Here is a 20,111-nt window from a genome sequence, read left to right on the forward strand (position 1 = left end):
GCGTCGGCATGGACGGCTGCGCAGTCTCCCATAATTTCATCAGGGGATGTGGCTAGCCAGGGCTCGCCTGGGGGGCTAGCGGGAGGGGTATCGGTGACGTCCCCCCAGGAGGGGGCAGGGCAGGCGGTGGTGGCTACGTCATCCGCAGTGGCATCGTCACAGAGCTCAGTTAAGGTGGCTGAGGAGGGAAAGAAGTCCACGGGGGACACCGAGGGTGTGCGTTTAGCGGACGCGGCTAAATGCGAAGTATATGTGTGCTTCGAGGGACCGATGGGATCTCATTTAAAACAGGAAGTGCGTGACAGGATTTGGAAAGGTGAGTACGTGGAGATATTCTCCCTGTTACCCCTAGAAAAGTTTAACCTGGACAAGGTCAAGCCGGATGAGAGTAAGAAGGAGGAAGAGGAGAAGAGGCGATACCAGCTTATTCCCAGGACTCTTGGGAATTGGCTACAAGCGTTCAATATTCTTGCCAGTGTTATAGGCGAGAAGTCTCCAGATCAGTGCTGTTTTGTTACGCGGGTGCTATTGGTGAGGCGCAGAGGGTGTACGGGGGAGTGTCCTGGTTGCGTTATGATGAACAATTTTGTCAACGCAAGGCGCTCAGGCCATCAATTAGGTGGGACCACAAGGATATTAGCTTGTGGATGAAGTTGATGACCCAGGCGAGGGCGACAAACACCCCCTTTTCAGGGGGGGCTGGTGGGGGAGCAGGAACCGCGTCTCCATCGGCCGGAAAGCGGAAAGGTTTCTGTTGGCAGTTCAATGAAGGGAGCTGTAAATTCGGGGGATCATGGCGGTTCCGACATGAATGCTCAGGCTGCGGGGGATCTCATCCGCTTGCGAAATGCTTCAAACAAAACAAAGGTAAGTCTGGTGAAGCTGGCAAGAGGGAGGACGCCGGTGAAGGTGGAAAAACTGGCTCCATTCCTAAGTAGGTATCCCGACCAAACAGCGGCAGGGCTTCTTTTACATGGTTTTTCTATAGGTTTTAGGATCCCTTGCACTTTATCCGGTGTTCCTCCTGTCCCTGCTATTTGTCGGTTAATGATGCCATTGACCGTGAGTTTTGTACAGTCTCTTACACATCTTTTGACAAGGCGGTTAGTTGGGTTCGGAAGTTTGGCAAGGGGGCTCTTTTGGCAACGACGGATATAGAATCGACTTTCCGCCTTCTTCTGGTGCATCCTGACAGCTTCCGTTTGTTGGGCTGCATGTGGGAGGGTCATTATTTTGTTGATCTCTGCATGCCTTTGGGTTGTGCCGTATCTTGTTCACTTTTCGAAACATTCAGCTCCTTTTTGGAATGGGTGGTGAGGGATGTGTCCGGTTTGCATTCCATAATTCACTACCTGGACGATTTCTTGGTGATTGGCCCTTCGACGGGCAGGGGGTGCCATATCCTGTTGGCCACGCTGCAATACGTTTTTGAGTTATTCGGTGTACCTTTGGCGCAAGAAAAAACTGAAGGGCCGGTCACCACGCTGAAATTTCTGGGGATTGTGATTGACACAGTGCGTATGGAATGCCGGCTCCCCTGATAAGGTGGAGGACATGCAGGCAGCAGTGTCCTTTGCCCTCGGCAGCAACAAGATTTGCTTGTGTTCATTGCAGTCATTGTTGGGCAAGTTGAATTGTGCATGCCGCATTATGCCCATGGGCAGGATCTTCTGCAGGCGTTTGGCTTCGGCCACGTCGGGGGTCAAGGCATCGCACCATTTTGTGCGTTTGTCTAAGGCACACAAAGACGATTTGCGGGTATGGCAGTTGTTCCTGGCACAGTACAATGGTAGGTCATTGTGGATGGATGAGATGGTTTCTGCGTGCGACTTGGAGCTTTATACGGATGCGGCCGGGGCAGTCGGTTACGGAGCAATCTTGGGGAGTCAGTGGAGTGCTTGTACATGGCCGGACTCATGGCGCAAGGCGGACTTGTGATGGCGGTGGAAATTTAGCAGCAGGAATTTAGGAACAAACGGGTTCTTTTTCACTGTAACAAACGGGTTCTTTTTCACTGAAATGTATGTACATAGAAAGCAGTTGTATAAGAAGGTAAAAGTATCATAGGCTAGTTCACTGTTTTCATTGGTTTTTTCCTGCACCCTTTTAAACCCTGCATGTCTTCCTCCAGTTCGTAATGAGGAGGAAAAAAAAAGGGGGGGGGGGGTGAGAGTGGTGAGAATAACACATTTTCAAACCAATAATACTAACCGCTCTAATTCTAGCCAAGTTTGTGACCTAGTAGGAATGATGGGTTCCACGACTGTTTCCTTTGATGGAATTTGAATCAGCAGTCTGGTGAAGGATGCTCCCATAGGAACTTTTTTTTTCAATGGTTCCAGGTATTACACCCCAGATGGTAAGATGCAGTAACCAAGTCTGCTCTAATCATTCTTGAGATAACAAAAATAATAGCCCTTTGTTAAGCATTTCTTTTAGAATACTTCAGAAAAGTCCAAGGGGGGATTGAACTATTATAGTTTGGAAAATCTCCAGGCTAATATTTTTGAAGGACTATAGTCAGAACAGGGAACGTTAGGAGTAGTATGCTAGCAGCCCCGCTCAGGCCGTGTAAAATAGCCGGGATGTGGGGGCCGGTTACAGTGATAAAGGCGCAAACAATAACCGCTCTGAAAGTAAAGTGCAGGGTTCTCTGTACGCAGAGTCCGGCAAAAAATTGTTCTAAAAAGTAGTGAAAAAAACCAGCAACGGTGACAGGGGCGGTACCTGTCAACTCAATCACGATCCAGAGGGTCGCTACCTCTGGAGGATCAACCTATAAAAGGTTGGGAAATCAGGGCAGGGTCCAAGCGTTCGTAAGGATGGGTCAAATATGGGCCCTAGACGTGATTGGGATTGTTGGACTGGGAAGAGTTTTCTAGGAAAGGTTAAAGTATAGGAGGATCTGTACTGTGCTCATCACACTAAGATGACAGGGCCATATGACTTCAGTTGCCCAGTCAGATAGAGGAGATAACAGAGCAACAGATTTGGGTATATCTGAATTCAGGGGGACATCCTCCACACCTAAGGTATGTACCAACAATGTTCCATCCCTGGTGTTTCTGCAAGAATAAATCCCTGGAAAATAAGAGTTTTTTTTTTTGTTTTTTTTGCCCCCATGCCGGCGGAGAAGGGGCTAATGAAAGGGGATGGATTTCTGAAAGAATTTCAACCTTACCGAACAGATGTTATGGGTTTAAGATGAAGTACAGGTTATTAAAGAAAACATGCTTATATGTGTGATGTCTAGAGGTCATCTTTGACCTAGCTAATTGTGTGAATGTGCGTGTGGAATATGCAATATATGTTGTGTTGTGTGACGTTTGTCTGAGCTGCTGACAGCCCACCCAAATGACCCCCCTTCTTTCTCACCAGATCTGTGAAAGTGTAAAGCGAACTGTATTGACATGCAAATTACCTGAGCCAAGATAATTATCTGTAATACTCAATTGAAAGGTGCATTTACTAAAATGTATTTGTTTTCCAGATAGTTCTGCCAGAGGTTCTTTCTGGTGAGGTATTATTATTATACAGGATTTATATAGCACCGACAGTTTACGCAGCGCTTTACAACATTAGGGCAGACAGTACAATTACAATACAATTCAATACAGGAGGAATCAGAGAGCCCTGCTCATTAGAGCTTACAATCTAGGAGGGAGGGTCAAATTATACAAAAGGGTAATAGCTGTGGGGGATGAGCTAATGGAGAAAATAGTGCAGTTGTTAGATGGAGGCAGGATAGGCTTCTCTGAAGAGGAAAGTTTTCAGGGATCGCCTAAAAGTGGATAAATTTGGAGACAGTCTGACAGATTGGGGTTGGGAATTCCAGAGGGTGGGCGAGGCTCGGGAGAAGTCCTGAAAGCGGATATGGGAGGAGGTGATGAGGGAGCTAGAGAGCAGGAGGTCTTGGGAGGAACGGCGAGGGCGTATGATTTGTTGATAAATGGTACCGCTAAAAGATTTATTACGAGTTGCTAATTTTTTTTCTCACCATGGTGAATACATTTTTTGGGGGGAAATTATTGGTATACCATAAAACAAAAATCCATGTGGTATTAATATGTATTGAGTAATACATAGTAATAATAAGTTGAGCTCAACAATTTTTGGTATTTTAAAAAAAAGTGCACTGTTAATTAGGGTTGTCCCGATACCGATACTTGTACTCGGGCAAATGCTCCCGATGCTTCCACCGATACCTTGACTGTCAGCGGTGATCGGCGTGTGGGGGAGTTACAAGCTTCCCCCCCCGCGGCTTTCAGCTGCTTTAGTGACATACAGCGGTGATCGGTGCTTGTAACTCCCCCACACGCGATCACCGCTGACTGTCACCTCATCCCCCTTAGTCCCCCTCCATTCCTCTGTCCCCCTCCGCTGTCCTGCTCCGTTGCTCTGTCCCCCTCCGTTCCTCTGACCCCCTCCGCTGTCCTCCTTTTTTGCTTTGTCCCCCTCCGTTCCTCTGACCCCCTCCGCTGTCCTCCTTCTTTGCTCTGTCCCCCTCCGCTGTCCCCATCCGTTCCGGCTTTCCGCTGTCCCCCTCTCTCTTCCTCTGTCCCCTCCGTTCTGCTGTCTCTCCGCTGTGTGAATGGACAGAGTCAGCTGACTCTGTCCATTCACATAACTGAAACATTGTAATCACCTGTGATTACGATGTGTCAGTTTATGAATGGAGAGGAGCCGCTGTCTTCTCTCCATTCATTCTCAGTGCAGCTGAGGCTGCAGAGAAAGGGACTGGGGAATCTCTATCTTCGGTCTCTTTCTCTGTCTCAAGGGGGAGATATCAGAGGTCTGTTAAGACCCCTGATGTCTCACCAAAGCCCCCAAACAGGGCTGATTAAAAAAAAAAAAACACACACATAGTGCAATAAAGAATAAAAAAAAATTAAATTGTAAAAAATAATAAATGTAAATGAAAAAAAAAAAAAAAAAAAAACACACACACACCGTTCACCCCCCCCCCCCCCCCCTAAAAAAAAAAAAAAAAACACTGTCACGTGACATTAAAAAAAGTATCGGTAATCGGTATCGGCGAGTACTTGACATGTATGAAGCTCTGGTATGAACGAGTTTCTCGGCTCCACTGATTAGCCATGTTGATACTTGTATTTCCATGGATTTAACTGTTAAGGGTCGGCTATTACATGTTATCTCACAAGACTTGTGTTTAAGACTGCTTTGACCCCTCCTGCTGTTATTGTGATTAGTTACACACCCAGCCATGCCTGGCTGTTCCAGCTTTGCTCATTGCCTCAGGCTAAGGTATGTTAATGTCCCTTAGCAGTCTGTGGGTCCCCAAGTGTAGTTCAAACCTGCTTCCTGCCCGGTGTCACTGTTTTTATGTGGCTATTTGTTACCAATTGTCTAATGTGTCTGTGGCGTATCTATCACTAATATCTGTGTGTTTCAAGGCACACCAGTCGACTCATGTACCCGCTACTGTTCAGTGATCCCGGTGCCTCAGTGCTTCAAGGGATTTTTTCTTTGCCCTTTGGGCAGTTGTGTTTGGTAGCAGCAGTTCCTCAAGCTGGATACACATTATGCAATTTTTGTTGTTCGGTGTCCTTTATCTTTACCTTCAGATGTGTAGTACGAGGGCCTGCCTGATGGCATACAAGTTGAGAGTGTATAGGTCTGGCCTCGTATTGTAGAGTTTTGGGTAAGTCTGGAGAAGAGTTGTGCAGGAAGAGTGTATGGGGTGTTCCCAGCTCTTGGCTGTTCCAAGGGCCCTCACTTCCGATATATGTGTGGGCATGCCGTATGCTCCTCAGTTAATACCTATAGGTGTCCTTCCTGTCCTAGACTCCTTGTGTACCTTAACTAGTTGTCTGTGTCCTGCATGGCAGGAAGACCAGTGCCCCATTGTTGCACTATGCCCCTGTCATTCATGTGAGTCCTGTCTGAAGAGTGTAGACAGTTTATTTTGTATGGGTGAAGGATAACATGGTCTGATTACCGAATTGATAAAGGAGGGAGAAGGTGTGCAGCCTCTATAAAGAAACAAGTGTACCTGTTGGCAGGTGGTTTTCAATCTGGGTATTCAGACTTTTTCCCATCCTTAGGAAAAAGAGAGGCTTAATGGAGACTGTCTTTGGAGCTGGAGGTGGGGCACTGGGTACCTTAAAACACTATGGAGCTGGAGATACTCAGGACCACATTGGGAGTTAGGTAAGCCAACCTGCTATGTCCAGCATCACTTTGCAAGGACAGGCAGGTGGGGGTAGTATCCAGGTTGCCTATGAGTCATAATAGATTGGTGGATGACTCAGTTCCAGGATCGTCAAAATCTAACTTGCACTGTTCTCATCCCTAATTTCAGGGATGGAACATTGTGCAGATATCACGGTCAATCTGGGTACTATCCTATCAGACTCTACTGTGTTACACCCTGGAGTCCATCTTGTTCTGATGGTTTGAGTCTGGACAGCCTCAGATGACTGGTACTGCTGAGTGCTGGAGAAAGGAAGGTCTTGTGCTATGGGAAAAGGCAACAATGCTGGCACAGGAGGGGGTCATGTCTAATTGATGCCGGGGTAGTGTGCCAACTAGTCCTAAACAAAGTTAAAATACTTGAGACCTGAGACAAGGGTATTGGTGCTGGTATTGAACGTCCAGTGATGCCCTATATTCTGCATACGGGTTGAACTGTACTCAGCGTGGTACACTACCTCAAGGAGTCTACTGCACATCTTCCCCTGTCCTTGGAATAGATAGAGCAGGGACACAAGGGCGGACCCCTATCACCCCAGAGAAAAGGTTTTATAGCAAACCTGACATCCCCTTACACCTACTGGAACTTCCGTTGGGATTCGGGGAGGAATTAAAAGTTGGGTAGTTGGGTAGTTTGGGCAACAGAATTTATATAGTGCCAACAGTCTGTGCAGGGCGTAAATAGAAGGGCCCTGCTCAAGGGGTTTATGTTAGGGAAATAATTTCACCATCTCAGACCGTCCTCGGGCATCAAGGTAATATTTATTGCATATGCAAGAGAAATGAATTACACGTTCATGCAGCCTACATCATTTCTAAAGAAAATACTTTGGTACATGTTTTTTATAAGCCCTGGACACCCCCCTTTCCTGTCTTAAAACATGCCCAGTCTCATGTATTTTCAACTTTATTCTGGACAGAACAGGAAAGGTGGAAGTGTCTGTTACAGACTGTTATCTTACATATAACAATGCTTACAGGATATATTCAAAACTGCACATCTAAGCATATTATATTGCTGAGTATATATATATTGCTGACTCCATATTATCACTATAGCTTATTTCTAGGCCATGATAATCAAAATGGCGTCTTTCATAACTGACATTTAAAGTATAATTTCTCTAACATCTCCCCCCTTTTATACTAATAATGTCAATAATTCAAATATCCAGGTTTTTCATTTTACCAGGTATTATCATTTAGACAGATAAGTCCTTAGCGAGAGTTGTGAATTCATCATCAGGTTCCGAGTATAGTTCCGTGTCGCTCTGGAGTTGCATAGTTTTTGTTAAAGATGTGTCAATCAGTCTTTGAAGAATTCCCCTAATACAGGGAATGCAGCAACATCCACACAATGTAAGAACTGCGGCTGCCATGACAATAGAGATAAGCAAACTTTTTGCAAGATCACCCCATTTACCAAACCATTTTTCGAAAAGTCCTGTCAGGGGGTTCTCTACACCAGAGTTCTCAGCTAATTCTTCGGATAGCATTTGTAGGCCTTGTAAGGCTTTGGTGATACTTCCATCAGGTGCCGTATTGTTTGGAATAAAAGTGCAGCAGAAGGTGCCGAACATTTTGCATACCCCGCCCCTTTCTGCCAGCAACATATCCAACACTATACAGTTCTGCCACGCTGTCAAAGAGGTGGCGTCCAATTGTGCTGCTATACCTTTGATAGCATCTCTGGTGTAATTCACAAACCTCTGCTGGTTGTAGTAGATGTAGTTTATCCAGTCGACGTTCTTGTTGGGCTGGACCCATATGAAGAGTGAGGTGAGTCCTGCTGTTATTTGATTCTGCGCTTTAAATTCATCTGGAACTCCTCGTGGAACACCTATTTCGTCTATATACACTCGGTTGTCAAATGATCCTTGTGGTGTTTCTCGCTTAATTCGTTTAAAAAAAAGTATTTACCTGGTAGTTTCATTGATTTATCACTTATAGGAACTATATAAAAGGGAAGCAGCAATCGGGTAAGGGCACAACTACCCTCCCATCTGGGTGGCAGTCTGGGCCTTAGTCTCTTATCTCCACACAGCCACCAAACATCAGCCAATTGCCGTTTCTGTTCCTGAAACCATTTTAGTTGGTACTTAATGTCTGTAGTAAGGGTTGTAGTTGCACAGTATTCAGGGGATAGGGTGCCAACATTTGTACCATTACTGTAATTGTTAGAAAAACAAGTAAAATTTCCTGGTAATGCTTGTACTGATGGGGGTATACTTTGCATCTTAGTCTTAGGGTAGCTCTTTTCTCATTTACACATTCTGACCCAGTTATATTTTATGAGAACATTCTTATTATACAAGTCAAGTCTATTTCCTCTTTAGGGAGAGGAACGGTGGCTAGTTATTGAATATAATAAGGTTTACCATACAGCATTTCATACGGTGTTAGTCCTTTAGCAGTAGGGGTAATTCTTATACTCAACAATGCCATTGGCAAACACTAAACCCATTTATTTTTCCCTGTTTCCTTCAACAATTTTCTTAGTTTACTCTTTAAGGTACCATTGTCTCTCTCCACTGTGCCCACAGATTGTGGGTGGTAGACACAGTGGTTTTTTTAGGTCAATATTGTACCATTTATCAATTTGTTGTATTGTTCGGTTTACAAAATGGGAGCCGTTGTCACTGTAAATCACAGAGGGGATCCCATGAAATGGAATCACCTCTTTAATAAGTGCTTTGGCTACTGACTGCCCATTTGGGTGTGTCATAGGAAAAACTTCCGCCCACTTTATAAACAACAATAATCATAAAATCCATGCATATCGTGTGAAAGGGATAAGAGGGTTGTGGGAAATGACCTCTTAAGGGTCTTAGGGCACCTTGAGCATGGTATCTGTTACAAAGCGGACATGTGAGGCAAAAATCTCTAGAGTCATTCGTAAACCCATATGTTGTGAACACCTTATTGATTACCTGCACCATCCCTCCTTTTGAGATATGGGCTTGCCCATGGCTCAATAACGCAGCATATCTAAATAGTGATGTAGGTAAGATGGGTTTACCTTCTGTACTTGTGTATATACCATTGACCAGCGTTGCCCCTTTAGATAACCACTTTTGTTTTTCACCTGCTGGTGATGTTTTCTGCATTTCTGATAACCATGTTTTATCAATAACTTTCCGTACCCCATCATTTTCTTGGGGACCTGTATAGTATATGTGTGTTTTTTGCGGTCCTGTAGCAGCTTCCCTTGCGGTCTTGTCTGCTAGTGCATTCCCTAGAGTAATTGGATCTGTTCCCTTTCTGTGTGCTGTACATTTACAAATAGCCACTTGTGTTGGTTTCTGTACATTTTCTAGAAGGGCCAGGATAAGATCTCTATGTGAGATTGGTTTACCTGTGGACGTAATCATACCCCTATTTTTCCATTGCTGGGCAAATATGTGTATAGTAGAAAAAGCGTATTGGCTGTCTGTATAAATATTTATTTTCTTCCCTTCCCCTAGACTACAGGCCCTGGATAGGGCAATAATTTCAGCTTGTTGTGTAGAGTAGGAACTGGGAAGGGGTCTGGCTTCAATGACCTGGTCATGTGTTACTATAGCGTATGCCGTTTGATGTACCCCTTTATCGTCCTTTTTACAAGACCCATCAACACAAAAGGTAATGTCAGCATCTAGAAAGGGAACATCCGTGAGATCCTTCCTTACAATCTACAGTCTGATAAAAGGTTTTACTGTAATTAGGAAGGCTAAGCATAACCCACAATGAGGTGCTTTATCTTTGTAAATGCATCCTCTGCTTGCACATTCCACTGAATGGAATCTTTTGCAGCCATTAGTGAACCATAGATGAGATCAGAAAGAGGCTCCACCTCCGTAGCATAATTTGCTATCCATGCTCAACAGAAATTTGCCATGCCAAGAAATGACATCATTTCTTTTTTTTTTTTTTTTGGTATGTGATTTGGGGACTTGAAGGGTGGCCTCTTTTCGGATCTCATCCAAATGTCTACCTTCTTGAGATAAAATATAACCCAGGTATTTCACCTTTTCTTTCCACAGTTGTAATTAGTCTTTGCTGACCTTTTGACCTTGGTCTGCGAGGAAATGCATCAGAACCATGGTAATTTTACATACATTACTACCAGAATGTCATCCAAATACAAGAGAATTTAACTCACACTGGGAGGTACAAACCGAGACAGATTATTGGACATTCTTTGTGCGAAGGTAGTTGGACTTTCACAATATCCCTGGGATAACCTAGTGTATGTGTACCTCTTTTTTTTTTTTTTTCCGTGTACATAAATGCAACCCAGAACTGACTGTCTTTGTGTAAGGGAATGGAAAAGAAGGATTACTGTTATCAATGACATAACATACCTCGTTCTCTGGGTAGAGCTCGTTCAGGAGGACATGCATGTCTGGGACCACCGGGGCCCTCGGTAATACGGCCCCATTGACTGCCTGTAAATCCTGCACGAGTCTCCACCCATCTTTCTCTCCCTTATGCCTCCTATACCTCTGAATCCCTCTGGATTTTAGTTTCCCATCTGTCAGTTGGACCCAGTTCGTGATAAGTTCTCCTAGCTCATGCCATGATACCTTGGAATTCTGGGTGACCGAAACACAAGAACAGTATCCTGCCTGTATATTTGCAGAATAGGCTGTGGTAGGAGACAAGTAGCCATGCTATTTCCTTCCTTATCACAGTACAGACATTTTAATAGAACTTCAGTGTTAGTGAGACTCATTAACTGTTTCTCATAGGACTTATCAGGCCCAGAGGTCTTTCTGTAGTACATGGTGCAATAGAGGTTTGTCTGGACCTTATACCTTTTCCTCACAGACTCTTTGTCAATTATTTCTGCCAGGGTTTTGGGTATATTTAATCCCTCAGTTTGCAAATTCCAGGCTGTACCAGTATCAGGGCTCATTATCCACGGCTGTGATTTGTTTTTCACACAGCCGATGGGCTCTGAGACCTCCCTCCACTGGTACGACAGAAATATCAAGAGCGTGCAACATGTCTCTACACAACAAATTAACAGGACATTTAGTCATGATGACAATTTTACACTGAGCCTATTTACCTGTCTGTGGATCTTCCACAGTAAGGCCTTCAGACATGACCTCCTGGTGCATCAACCCATTTTGCAGATTTTACATATACTACACCTTTTTCTTTACCTTTTTCATATCCAGCGGGTGTATTAGGGTCCTACAAGCCCCAGTATCACAGAGAAATGTTAGCCATCTACCCTTCACAACCAAGATTATTTCTGACTTGACTTTAGCATGCAAACAAGTTTCAACAGCGCACACATCCAAAATTTCAGATTCTTTCTCATCATTTTCTTCTGTATCTCTCTCTCTGCAGACATACCAACATCTTCATGCATCTTCCTCTCTGTTTGACCTACATTCTTTTGCCAAGTGACCTCTTTTACCTCACAGGAAACACTCCCCTCTCTCTTTTTTTTTTTTTTCATAGTCCTAAATGCGGGGCCTTGTTCAGGTGTTTCCTATCCTTCTGTTCTCCTTCTCAATGACATACACATCATTACCTTCATCTACATAAACACTTTCCCTTTCTTACTCTCTTTTTTGATTGGAAGTGCCGCTCAGCATGTCTCGCATACTCTATCAGCCCCTGTAGTCTGCAGATCCTATGGTTGATCATGTGTTTGATAACAAACTTGATATAGGGGCAAACAGCCCCTTCAAGATTGCATCCTTTAGCTGTTGCTCATATGGGCTATCGTTTACTTGATTTACTGCGACTTCTATTCCTGAGTGATTATTGAAAATCTCCCTCATCCTAACAATGAAATTGTCCACTGTTTCCTCTTCTCCCTGCACACACTGATTTATAATGGACCAGTCGGCTCGACGTATCCATCTATTCTCTATCCTTGCTATAAGAGCATTTCTCCTGTTTTCTAGTGCTGCATCATCATGAGGCAACACAACTCCCTGATTGTTTAATCCACTCCAATCTCCCACTACATGATGCCAGTCGGGACCCAGGATCTGTATGGTGACCTGCTCTATTTCCCTCCCAATAAGATGATAGTTAGCAATCATTCCCATGATACCATCCCTGATTTGAGCTATGTTGACCTTGGGATGTGGTACCCCTTCAGTAGTTTTTTTAACATCCTCAGGGGTCCAGGGGCGATATACCATCATAGTGTTGGGGACTACTATACCTCCTACATTTTGTCCTGCCCTAGGTTTGGGAACTTCAATTAGTGGAAATTCTTCCTCTCCACATTCTGTTTGTTCCCCAGCTGAGGGGGATATCAATTGGTTCACCAGGTCCCCGAAAAATTTTGTAACAGTTGCTGTAAAGGGGGTCCCTTGTGGACTCCTTTGGACAGCAAGAGTCATCTTGAGAGGGGGTTTAGCTGCAGCCATAGGAGAATCGGTTGCATCTGCGGGTGACCCAGGTGACCACGGGGGGAACAACAAACAGTGGAGAGTCAGGTTGCATTTGGTTTGTTACGTTTTGTTCAGTCAATACTTGCTGAACTAAACGTCAGAGGACGGTCATATTATTGTCCTCCTCTTTGTTCAAAACATAGCCTTTTTATGGTTTTCTGAATTTAACCTATGGTTAGCCTCCTCAAGCCATTTCTTTGCCTGGGGAAGGCCTAATTTCTTCTGTTTTCTTATTTTCATGCCGGCATCATTTTTAAGCTTTCTACACAGTATTACACAATAATCCTTATTTAAAAACGCATCAAAATCATACTTTGTTTTCCACATTTAAAGAAATGTCACATTCTCTTTGTCTAGACTACACATATACTTAACATCTTCATTCACACCAACAGATTTTCCATGGATCATACCTACTTTGTTTATCGTGCACACGGAGCTCTTTTTTTGTTAATGTCTTCTCACAATGACACAACACACGCACACAGTATCTTATCACTTGCAATCACTCACAGACTTTCTAGTCATGATATATCACTTCTTGATTACTGATCTTGTGTATTGCTAAAACACTGGTGTCTTAGAGAATTACAGAATTACGGGGAGACTGTATTCTCCCGACTGTTCTTTTATCATTACTTGATACTTCACTAACTTGTAGAGAGCATTTACAGAATTACGAGGAAACTGAATTCTCCCGACTGTTCTTTCATCCTATCAAAACATTTAATATTTCAGTCCTTGATCCAAGGGTATTTATGTGCCTGCTCAGGATTAATACAACATATGAGGCTGGCATGAACACTGCGGTCCGCCAAATGTCCTCTATTTGTTACCTGGAAATCTATCAGGCCACACCCTTGTATCAACGGGGGGGGGGGGTTCTTTATCTGGAAGTATTTTTGATCCAAGGGTATTTATATGCCTAGAAATCTATCAGGCCACACCCTTGTATCAACGGGGGGTTCTTTAGGTTTTGATCTAGGAGTATTTATGTGTCCCCAAGGGATTTTCTGCAGTTTACAAGGCTGTCTGGATCTAAGATCCAATCGACAAATTTCCTTTATCTGCACCCGGATATTAGTATGGGACCATACCCCTATATCAAATGACTATTAACCAGAAGAATCAAACAAGAACACACAAGAGAGAACACCCGCAGTGCTCGACTGCCGCCAGGTCGCCCTGAGCGCGTCTTCCCAAAACGCGGGCTAGTCACTAGGTCTGCCCATCCAGGATGGCCACAGACGGATCTATACGGGGAATACGTGAACACTTATTTCCCCTCAACAAGAGTAAAGCAGATAGGACAGAAACAGATAAACATTCAATCAATCTCTATATTGTATGTATATATATTCAAATCCCTTATTCATCAAATTCCTAATCAAGTCTAACACAAAAGGTTAATAATAAAATAAAAATAAAAATCTTACCTTGTCCCGAGAGCGGTCTCTTGTGCTGATCCGGTAAGTCGCTACCCGGGAGGCACTAGTTCAGCAGACCGGCCTCTTTTTAACATCTAATTTGAGATAGAGGACTTACAGTTTTGCCGTACGGTCATCAGTCACTGTTGGCTAGTGCGTCTCGGGGAATTGGACTCCCGGCTCGAAAGACCAAATTGTTAGGGAAATAATTTCACCATCTCACACCGTCCTCGGGCATCAAGGTAATATTTATTGCATATGCAAGAGAAATGAATTACACGTTCATGCAGCCTACATCATTTCTAAAGAAAATACTTTGGTACATGTTTTTTATAAGCCCTGGACACCCCCCTTTCCTGTCTTAAAACATGCCCAGTCTCATGTATTTTCAACTTTATTCTGGACAGAACAGGAAAGGTGGAAGTGTCTGTTACAGACTGTTATCTTACATATAACAATGCTTACAGGATATATTCAAAACTGCACATCTAAGCATATTATATTGCTGAGTATATATATATTGCTGACTCCATATTATCACTATAGCTTATTTCTAGGCCATGATAATCAAAATGGCGTCTTTCATAACTGACATTTAAAGTATAATTTCTCTAACAATTTATGATCTAAGGAGAGGAGGGTGGTACAAAAATAATAGCGGCTGGAAATATGGAGCTGGCTGAGGTAACATTTTAGGTGGAGGCGGGGTAGGCTTCCCGGAATAAAAGAGTTTTTGTTAGGGATCACCTAGGTGTGAAAAGGGTAGGGCCTGGCTGGACATATTGGGGTGGGGGAGTTCCAGAAGTTCTGGAGCAGTCCTGATGTTGAACATGGAAGGAGGTAACAAGGGAGCTGGAAATCAGGATGTCTTAGGAGGAGTGAAGTGGATGATTTGGGTGATCTCAAGATCAAAAAAGGTCAATCCAAATATCTCAAACGAAGGTTTCTTAGTGGGAAAAGCTCATTCAGGTACAGTCTTAGGGCCACAGCTTTAGTAAACTTCACCCTGTTGCTGTCCTGATGTGGGTAGCTATTAAGAGACCGATGTAGAGTATTGTGCACATTTAAAAGAGGACCCTAGAACTATATTTTTCTTTTTGTTATTTTGGGAAAAAGCCTCTAAAAAATTTTAAGCAATAAAGTGCAGTCGGGTTTGACTAAATTCTAAAAGTTTTTGGCAACCATTGTTTTATCCTCTCCTTTTTTAAATATTTTTTTTGTACATTTTTAATGACAGTGATCCTGTTCACCGGTTGATCACTAATATGGGAGTGGAGTTACCTATTTTTATTTATTTTTTGTTCCTCATTATTGCAACAGCTGCAATGTATTATTTTTCAAGGTACTTTATAATAATTTTTAGGGACAGTTATATATTGTTCATTTGTTTTTATAAATGCAGATTCAATGCTCTTTGACATAAAGTTCTTGGTTGAAGCAGCATTAAATGTGAAAGAAGGGGGCGCTAGTTTGATCATCTACATTTGAATAGGAGATATTGTGAACAAATGTGGCGTATCTGAACCATACACAACATGACAAACCATAATCAAAAAACACTCAAAGCAAAACCCTTATGATAAGGGTTGAAGTGGATAAAATAAAAAAATATAGATATGCAAATAAGCAAATGCTAAAAAAACACACAGTCCCAAAAGAAAACGTGATTTTCTAAATCCAGAGAATTATTGCAAGGTGATCTTATGTTCTGTGCTTGATAGTGAGTAGTCCTTCACCACATCATTAATATACACCCAACGTGAGCAGACGAAGAAGCTGCTTACCAGATGTACTTGACTTCTTTACTTAAAAAGAAAGTCAAATATCGCCTTGGCAGGATAATGCCTGCTCGCATATAAATGAAGCTTGGAGATGTACAGGGAACCTCTTCCTCAGAGTGCAAGGCAGGATATGCACAAACAATCAAAAAACTCCCATAGCATATTACTGTTCATTAAAACATGAATCGTGGGGCGTGGCTTGGCGCGCAATGTGGACGGCCGCACCGTGACTGAGCTCCGGGAGACTGTGAGCCCGGGTCCTGATATCTGCCGCCTGTACACCGAATATGTCCACACAACTGAAAAGGGTGACACACGGACACACTCTACGCTCCTTTACCACTCCTAAAAGGAGGATCTCAGCCGGGAATCTTAGCAAATACAGATATAGTGGAGGAGGAAGATCAGCTAAGATGGCGCCGACACGCAGACACAGCATGGAGGAAGACATAGAGGATGACGAGGTGTCCCTGCCAGCATCTGAAGACTCAGTAGCAGGTAATTTTGACAAAGACAAACCTCTGACCTATGCTACCATGTCCGATATAGCTGCAGACATTAAAAGGTCCTTCACATCAGCTATCACTGACATAAAAACAGAGTTACTGAAGCTCTCTGAACAGATGGCTGTTTCTGAGCGTGCTGGGAGGAGAAGAGACAAAGCGCTGACCAGACTAGACGACATCACTACTGCACATAATCAACACTTAATTGATATGAATAGACATTTAGAGGACTTGGACAACCGCGGAAGAAGACATAATATAAGAGTACGTGGGATGCCAGAATCTGTTGCCCCAGATCAAATTAAACCCGCTCTGACTTCTGTATTCAATGGCCTCCTAGATAGGCCTGAACATTCACCTAGAGTTTGATAGAGCTCACAGGGCCCTCAGGCCTAGAGCACCTGATGACAACCCTCCCAGGGACATTATTTGCTGCCTACCCAATTTTGGTGTGAAGGAAGAGGTGCTGCAAAAAGCAAGAGCAAATGACCAGATCCTGTTTAACGAGAATACAGTTCAATTGTTTCAGGATTTATCACCTATCACATTGAAGAATAGAAGGGCATTAAAACCCCTCCTGGAGGTTCTAAAGGAAAGAAACATAAATTAGAGGTGGAAATTTCCTTTTGCACTTCAAGCTGCCTACATGGGTAAACAATGTTTGCTCAGAACCCCTAATGAACTGAACAGATTCTGTGAAAACCTACACATCCCACCAGTGGAATTACCTGATTGGTATTCAGAGTTCTTGTTACCACCTGAAGTTCACAAACCAACATCCAATTGTGAAGCTAACGTATTCCACTCACCTCACAACAGGGGAAAAACCACAGAAATATTAATGGACACAACTACGATTCTCCCCCGTCCTCTAAAAGTGCCAAAAGTCAAAGACTTAAATGATTATATATTCCAGGTCTCATATAAAACGCAGATTCTAAGGAATCCCTTTGTCTGTCACCTATAAAAGGCTACTAAATATTCTGATAGCTTTCTCTGACTCTGAAGTTTTCACATGGATTATTTGTCTCCCCTTTTTTGCTTTTATTTTTCAAAAATTTTTTTTTTCCTTTTTGTTTTCTATCATCAAGCCTTTTAATTTGGCTAAGACATGGAGGAGATCAATAAGAAAACTACAAAACCTATACTAGAAATCACCACTAGAGGGCAGCCTTCTACAACGTTTAACATAATGCACACTCTCATTCTGAAAGGTCTAGATCAGGTATTAAATGTGCTCAATGCATACTAGTTATACCTGCTCTGAACTGTGCTTCCCAAGTCAGGCTGTTATTGCCAAACTGAGGAGGAATTTACTTCAGACCAGGATGATTTTACGCAATAATTATTCCTATCTTGCAGAAACTCAAATACAAAAATCAAAATCTCCTGCTGAATACTAGGAGACAATCTGCTCCTTCTAACTACAGATAGGGCTATATTAACAACATGGTATACCTTACGTGTTTTCCTTTTTCTGTGTATTTTTTTTGTTGTGTTTTTTTTTTTTTCTCCTCTGGCTGTATAACCCCTCCTTTTGTTTCCCTCTTTTTATGCTACTGCAAGATATACAGGTGTAAGCACATAATACCATTGATATCGGTCCAAATTTTACAACTCAGATGTACCTCACTGCTAAGTGCAGATCGGTGAAACACATCCAGTTCTAACTCAGTGACCGAGATCCCTGGTCTGAAGTATAAATGGACAGCCCATATACGGCATCACAGGCGAAATAGTGAGTACCTGAACTTACCATTCTGTCTATTAACTGACAATACATATCCTCACTTACCTTGGCTACACCCATTATCGCCATTTTGGATGAGAATCAAACACCAGGAGACCTCTACTACTTGGACTTACCCTTTTTATGATACCAGTATGAAGGGGTCCTGGACTGATTTTCATACAGAGGATCTTTTAAACGCCAGGCTCTGTACTTATTCAATGCTAAATGAGTCTGAGGTCTCAGAGACTGCTTAACTATAGAATAAGATTGTTTAAGCCTATTTGATCATTATATTACAGAACATGATCAAAGAGTTCTTCCTGTCTTACCTCTTGGTTGCACAAGGTTATCTGGTTTAGAGGGCATTAATTTTTTATGCCTTTTATTTTTGATTCCTGTTTTTTGTTGTATTGTTTTTCTTATTGCTACTTGGTATAAACTCATTCAACACAGTTTTAGCAACTGATGAACAACAGATGAGTTATAGAGATTGTTGCTCTTTACTTAACAAGCAACAGACATACATCACCCACATGTGTATACATATTTCAGTTATCATTTTACACTGTTTTTTTTTTTTTTTCTTAAATAGTCTTTATTAACATTTCTTGACTTTACATACACCATGTTAAAAAATATCCACAATTTCACATATACATATTCTGTTGGGGGAAAAACCATGTGACCCTCAGCCATTCCACACCATACTCCTATTACATCTACATATCTTATCCAGCAGCTAGTCTCACATGGAACCTTAAGACGACAGGTATTTATTTTCTTCCATACCCTCCCAATCCCCTTAGTCTCGTCCCTCCCTAACCAGAGCCTCCCTTTTATTCTTGACACCCTACACTTATTACCCAGGGGTCCCACATCTTTTTAAATTTTTTGAGGCTCCCTCTTCTAATATACAGGGCTCTCTCCTTCCATACTACATCGTTTATTGTTTTACACCACTCCTCGACTGTCGGGGGGAGGGCTGATTGCCATCTCTGCATAATGAGCTTCCGAGCTTGGTATAGGCATCTCAAAACAGCAATCTTAACCGCTGATTCCTCCGATCTCCATACCCTATATCCTAATATACAGAGTCTGACATCTGCCTCTAAAAGAATCCCCCACTTGTCTCCAATAGAGCCCACAACCCCTAGCCAGTACCGTACCAGTTTAGGGCACCTCCATACCATATGTATCAGGTCGCCCTCCTCCCCACACCTGGGGCACTTGGCATCTGGTCTTACACCAAAACGGAATAGCTTTTTTGGGGTGTAGTATGCTCTATATATCAACATTAGGTGGGAGAGTCTCTGCGCAGGTGAAACTGAAACCTCCTGCCCCACCTCCAAAACTTCCCTCCATTGTGCATCAGTTAACTTTCCCACATCCCTCTCCCACCCCTCCCTACAACCGAGGTGCTCTGGTCTAACAATGGCCTCCTTGCATAATTGCGTATAGGTTCTGGAAATAAAACCCTTCATCTGCCCAGGTCTAATCACTCTTTGTAGCAGTACAGCATTTGTCCAAACTAGAGGCCCCACCCTAAATTGTGCCTCCAGAGCCGCCCTCATTTGTAAAAACCTAAAAAAAGTTTGTTTTGGGATATTATATTCTTTTTGAAGATCCTCAAAGGTTTTCAATACGTTCCCTCGATACAATTGGACCAGTCTATTGATACCCCACCTTGCCCATTCCTTAAATTCCCCCATAACCACAATCTCCTGCAGGTTTCTGTTGTGCCAGAGGGGAGCAAATTCTGTAAACCCGGCATACCCCATTAGGGACTTAGTTGCTTTCCAAACTTTTATTATTAACTTAGTTGTAGGACCGCTACTAGGTAATGAATCTGCCTCCAGTGCCTCCACTACGGTTTTATGGGGTGCCTCCAGCGTTAACAAACCTCTATCCGCACAACCACCCCCAACGTGCTGTAGCTGTGCCACCAAAAAGTAGCACCTCGGATGCGGGAGAGCTATACCTCCTTCTCTAACTGGCAGCTGTAAATTCTGAAGACTAATCCTGGCCCTCCCTCTCCTCCACAACAGTTC

Source organism: Aquarana catesbeiana, linkage group LG06 (assembly GCF_042186555.1).
Source record: "Aquarana catesbeiana isolate 2022-GZ linkage group LG06, ASM4218655v1, whole genome shotgun sequence".
In the NCBI taxonomy this organism is placed as follows: Eukaryota; Metazoa; Chordata; class Amphibia; order Anura; family Ranidae; genus Aquarana; species Aquarana catesbeiana.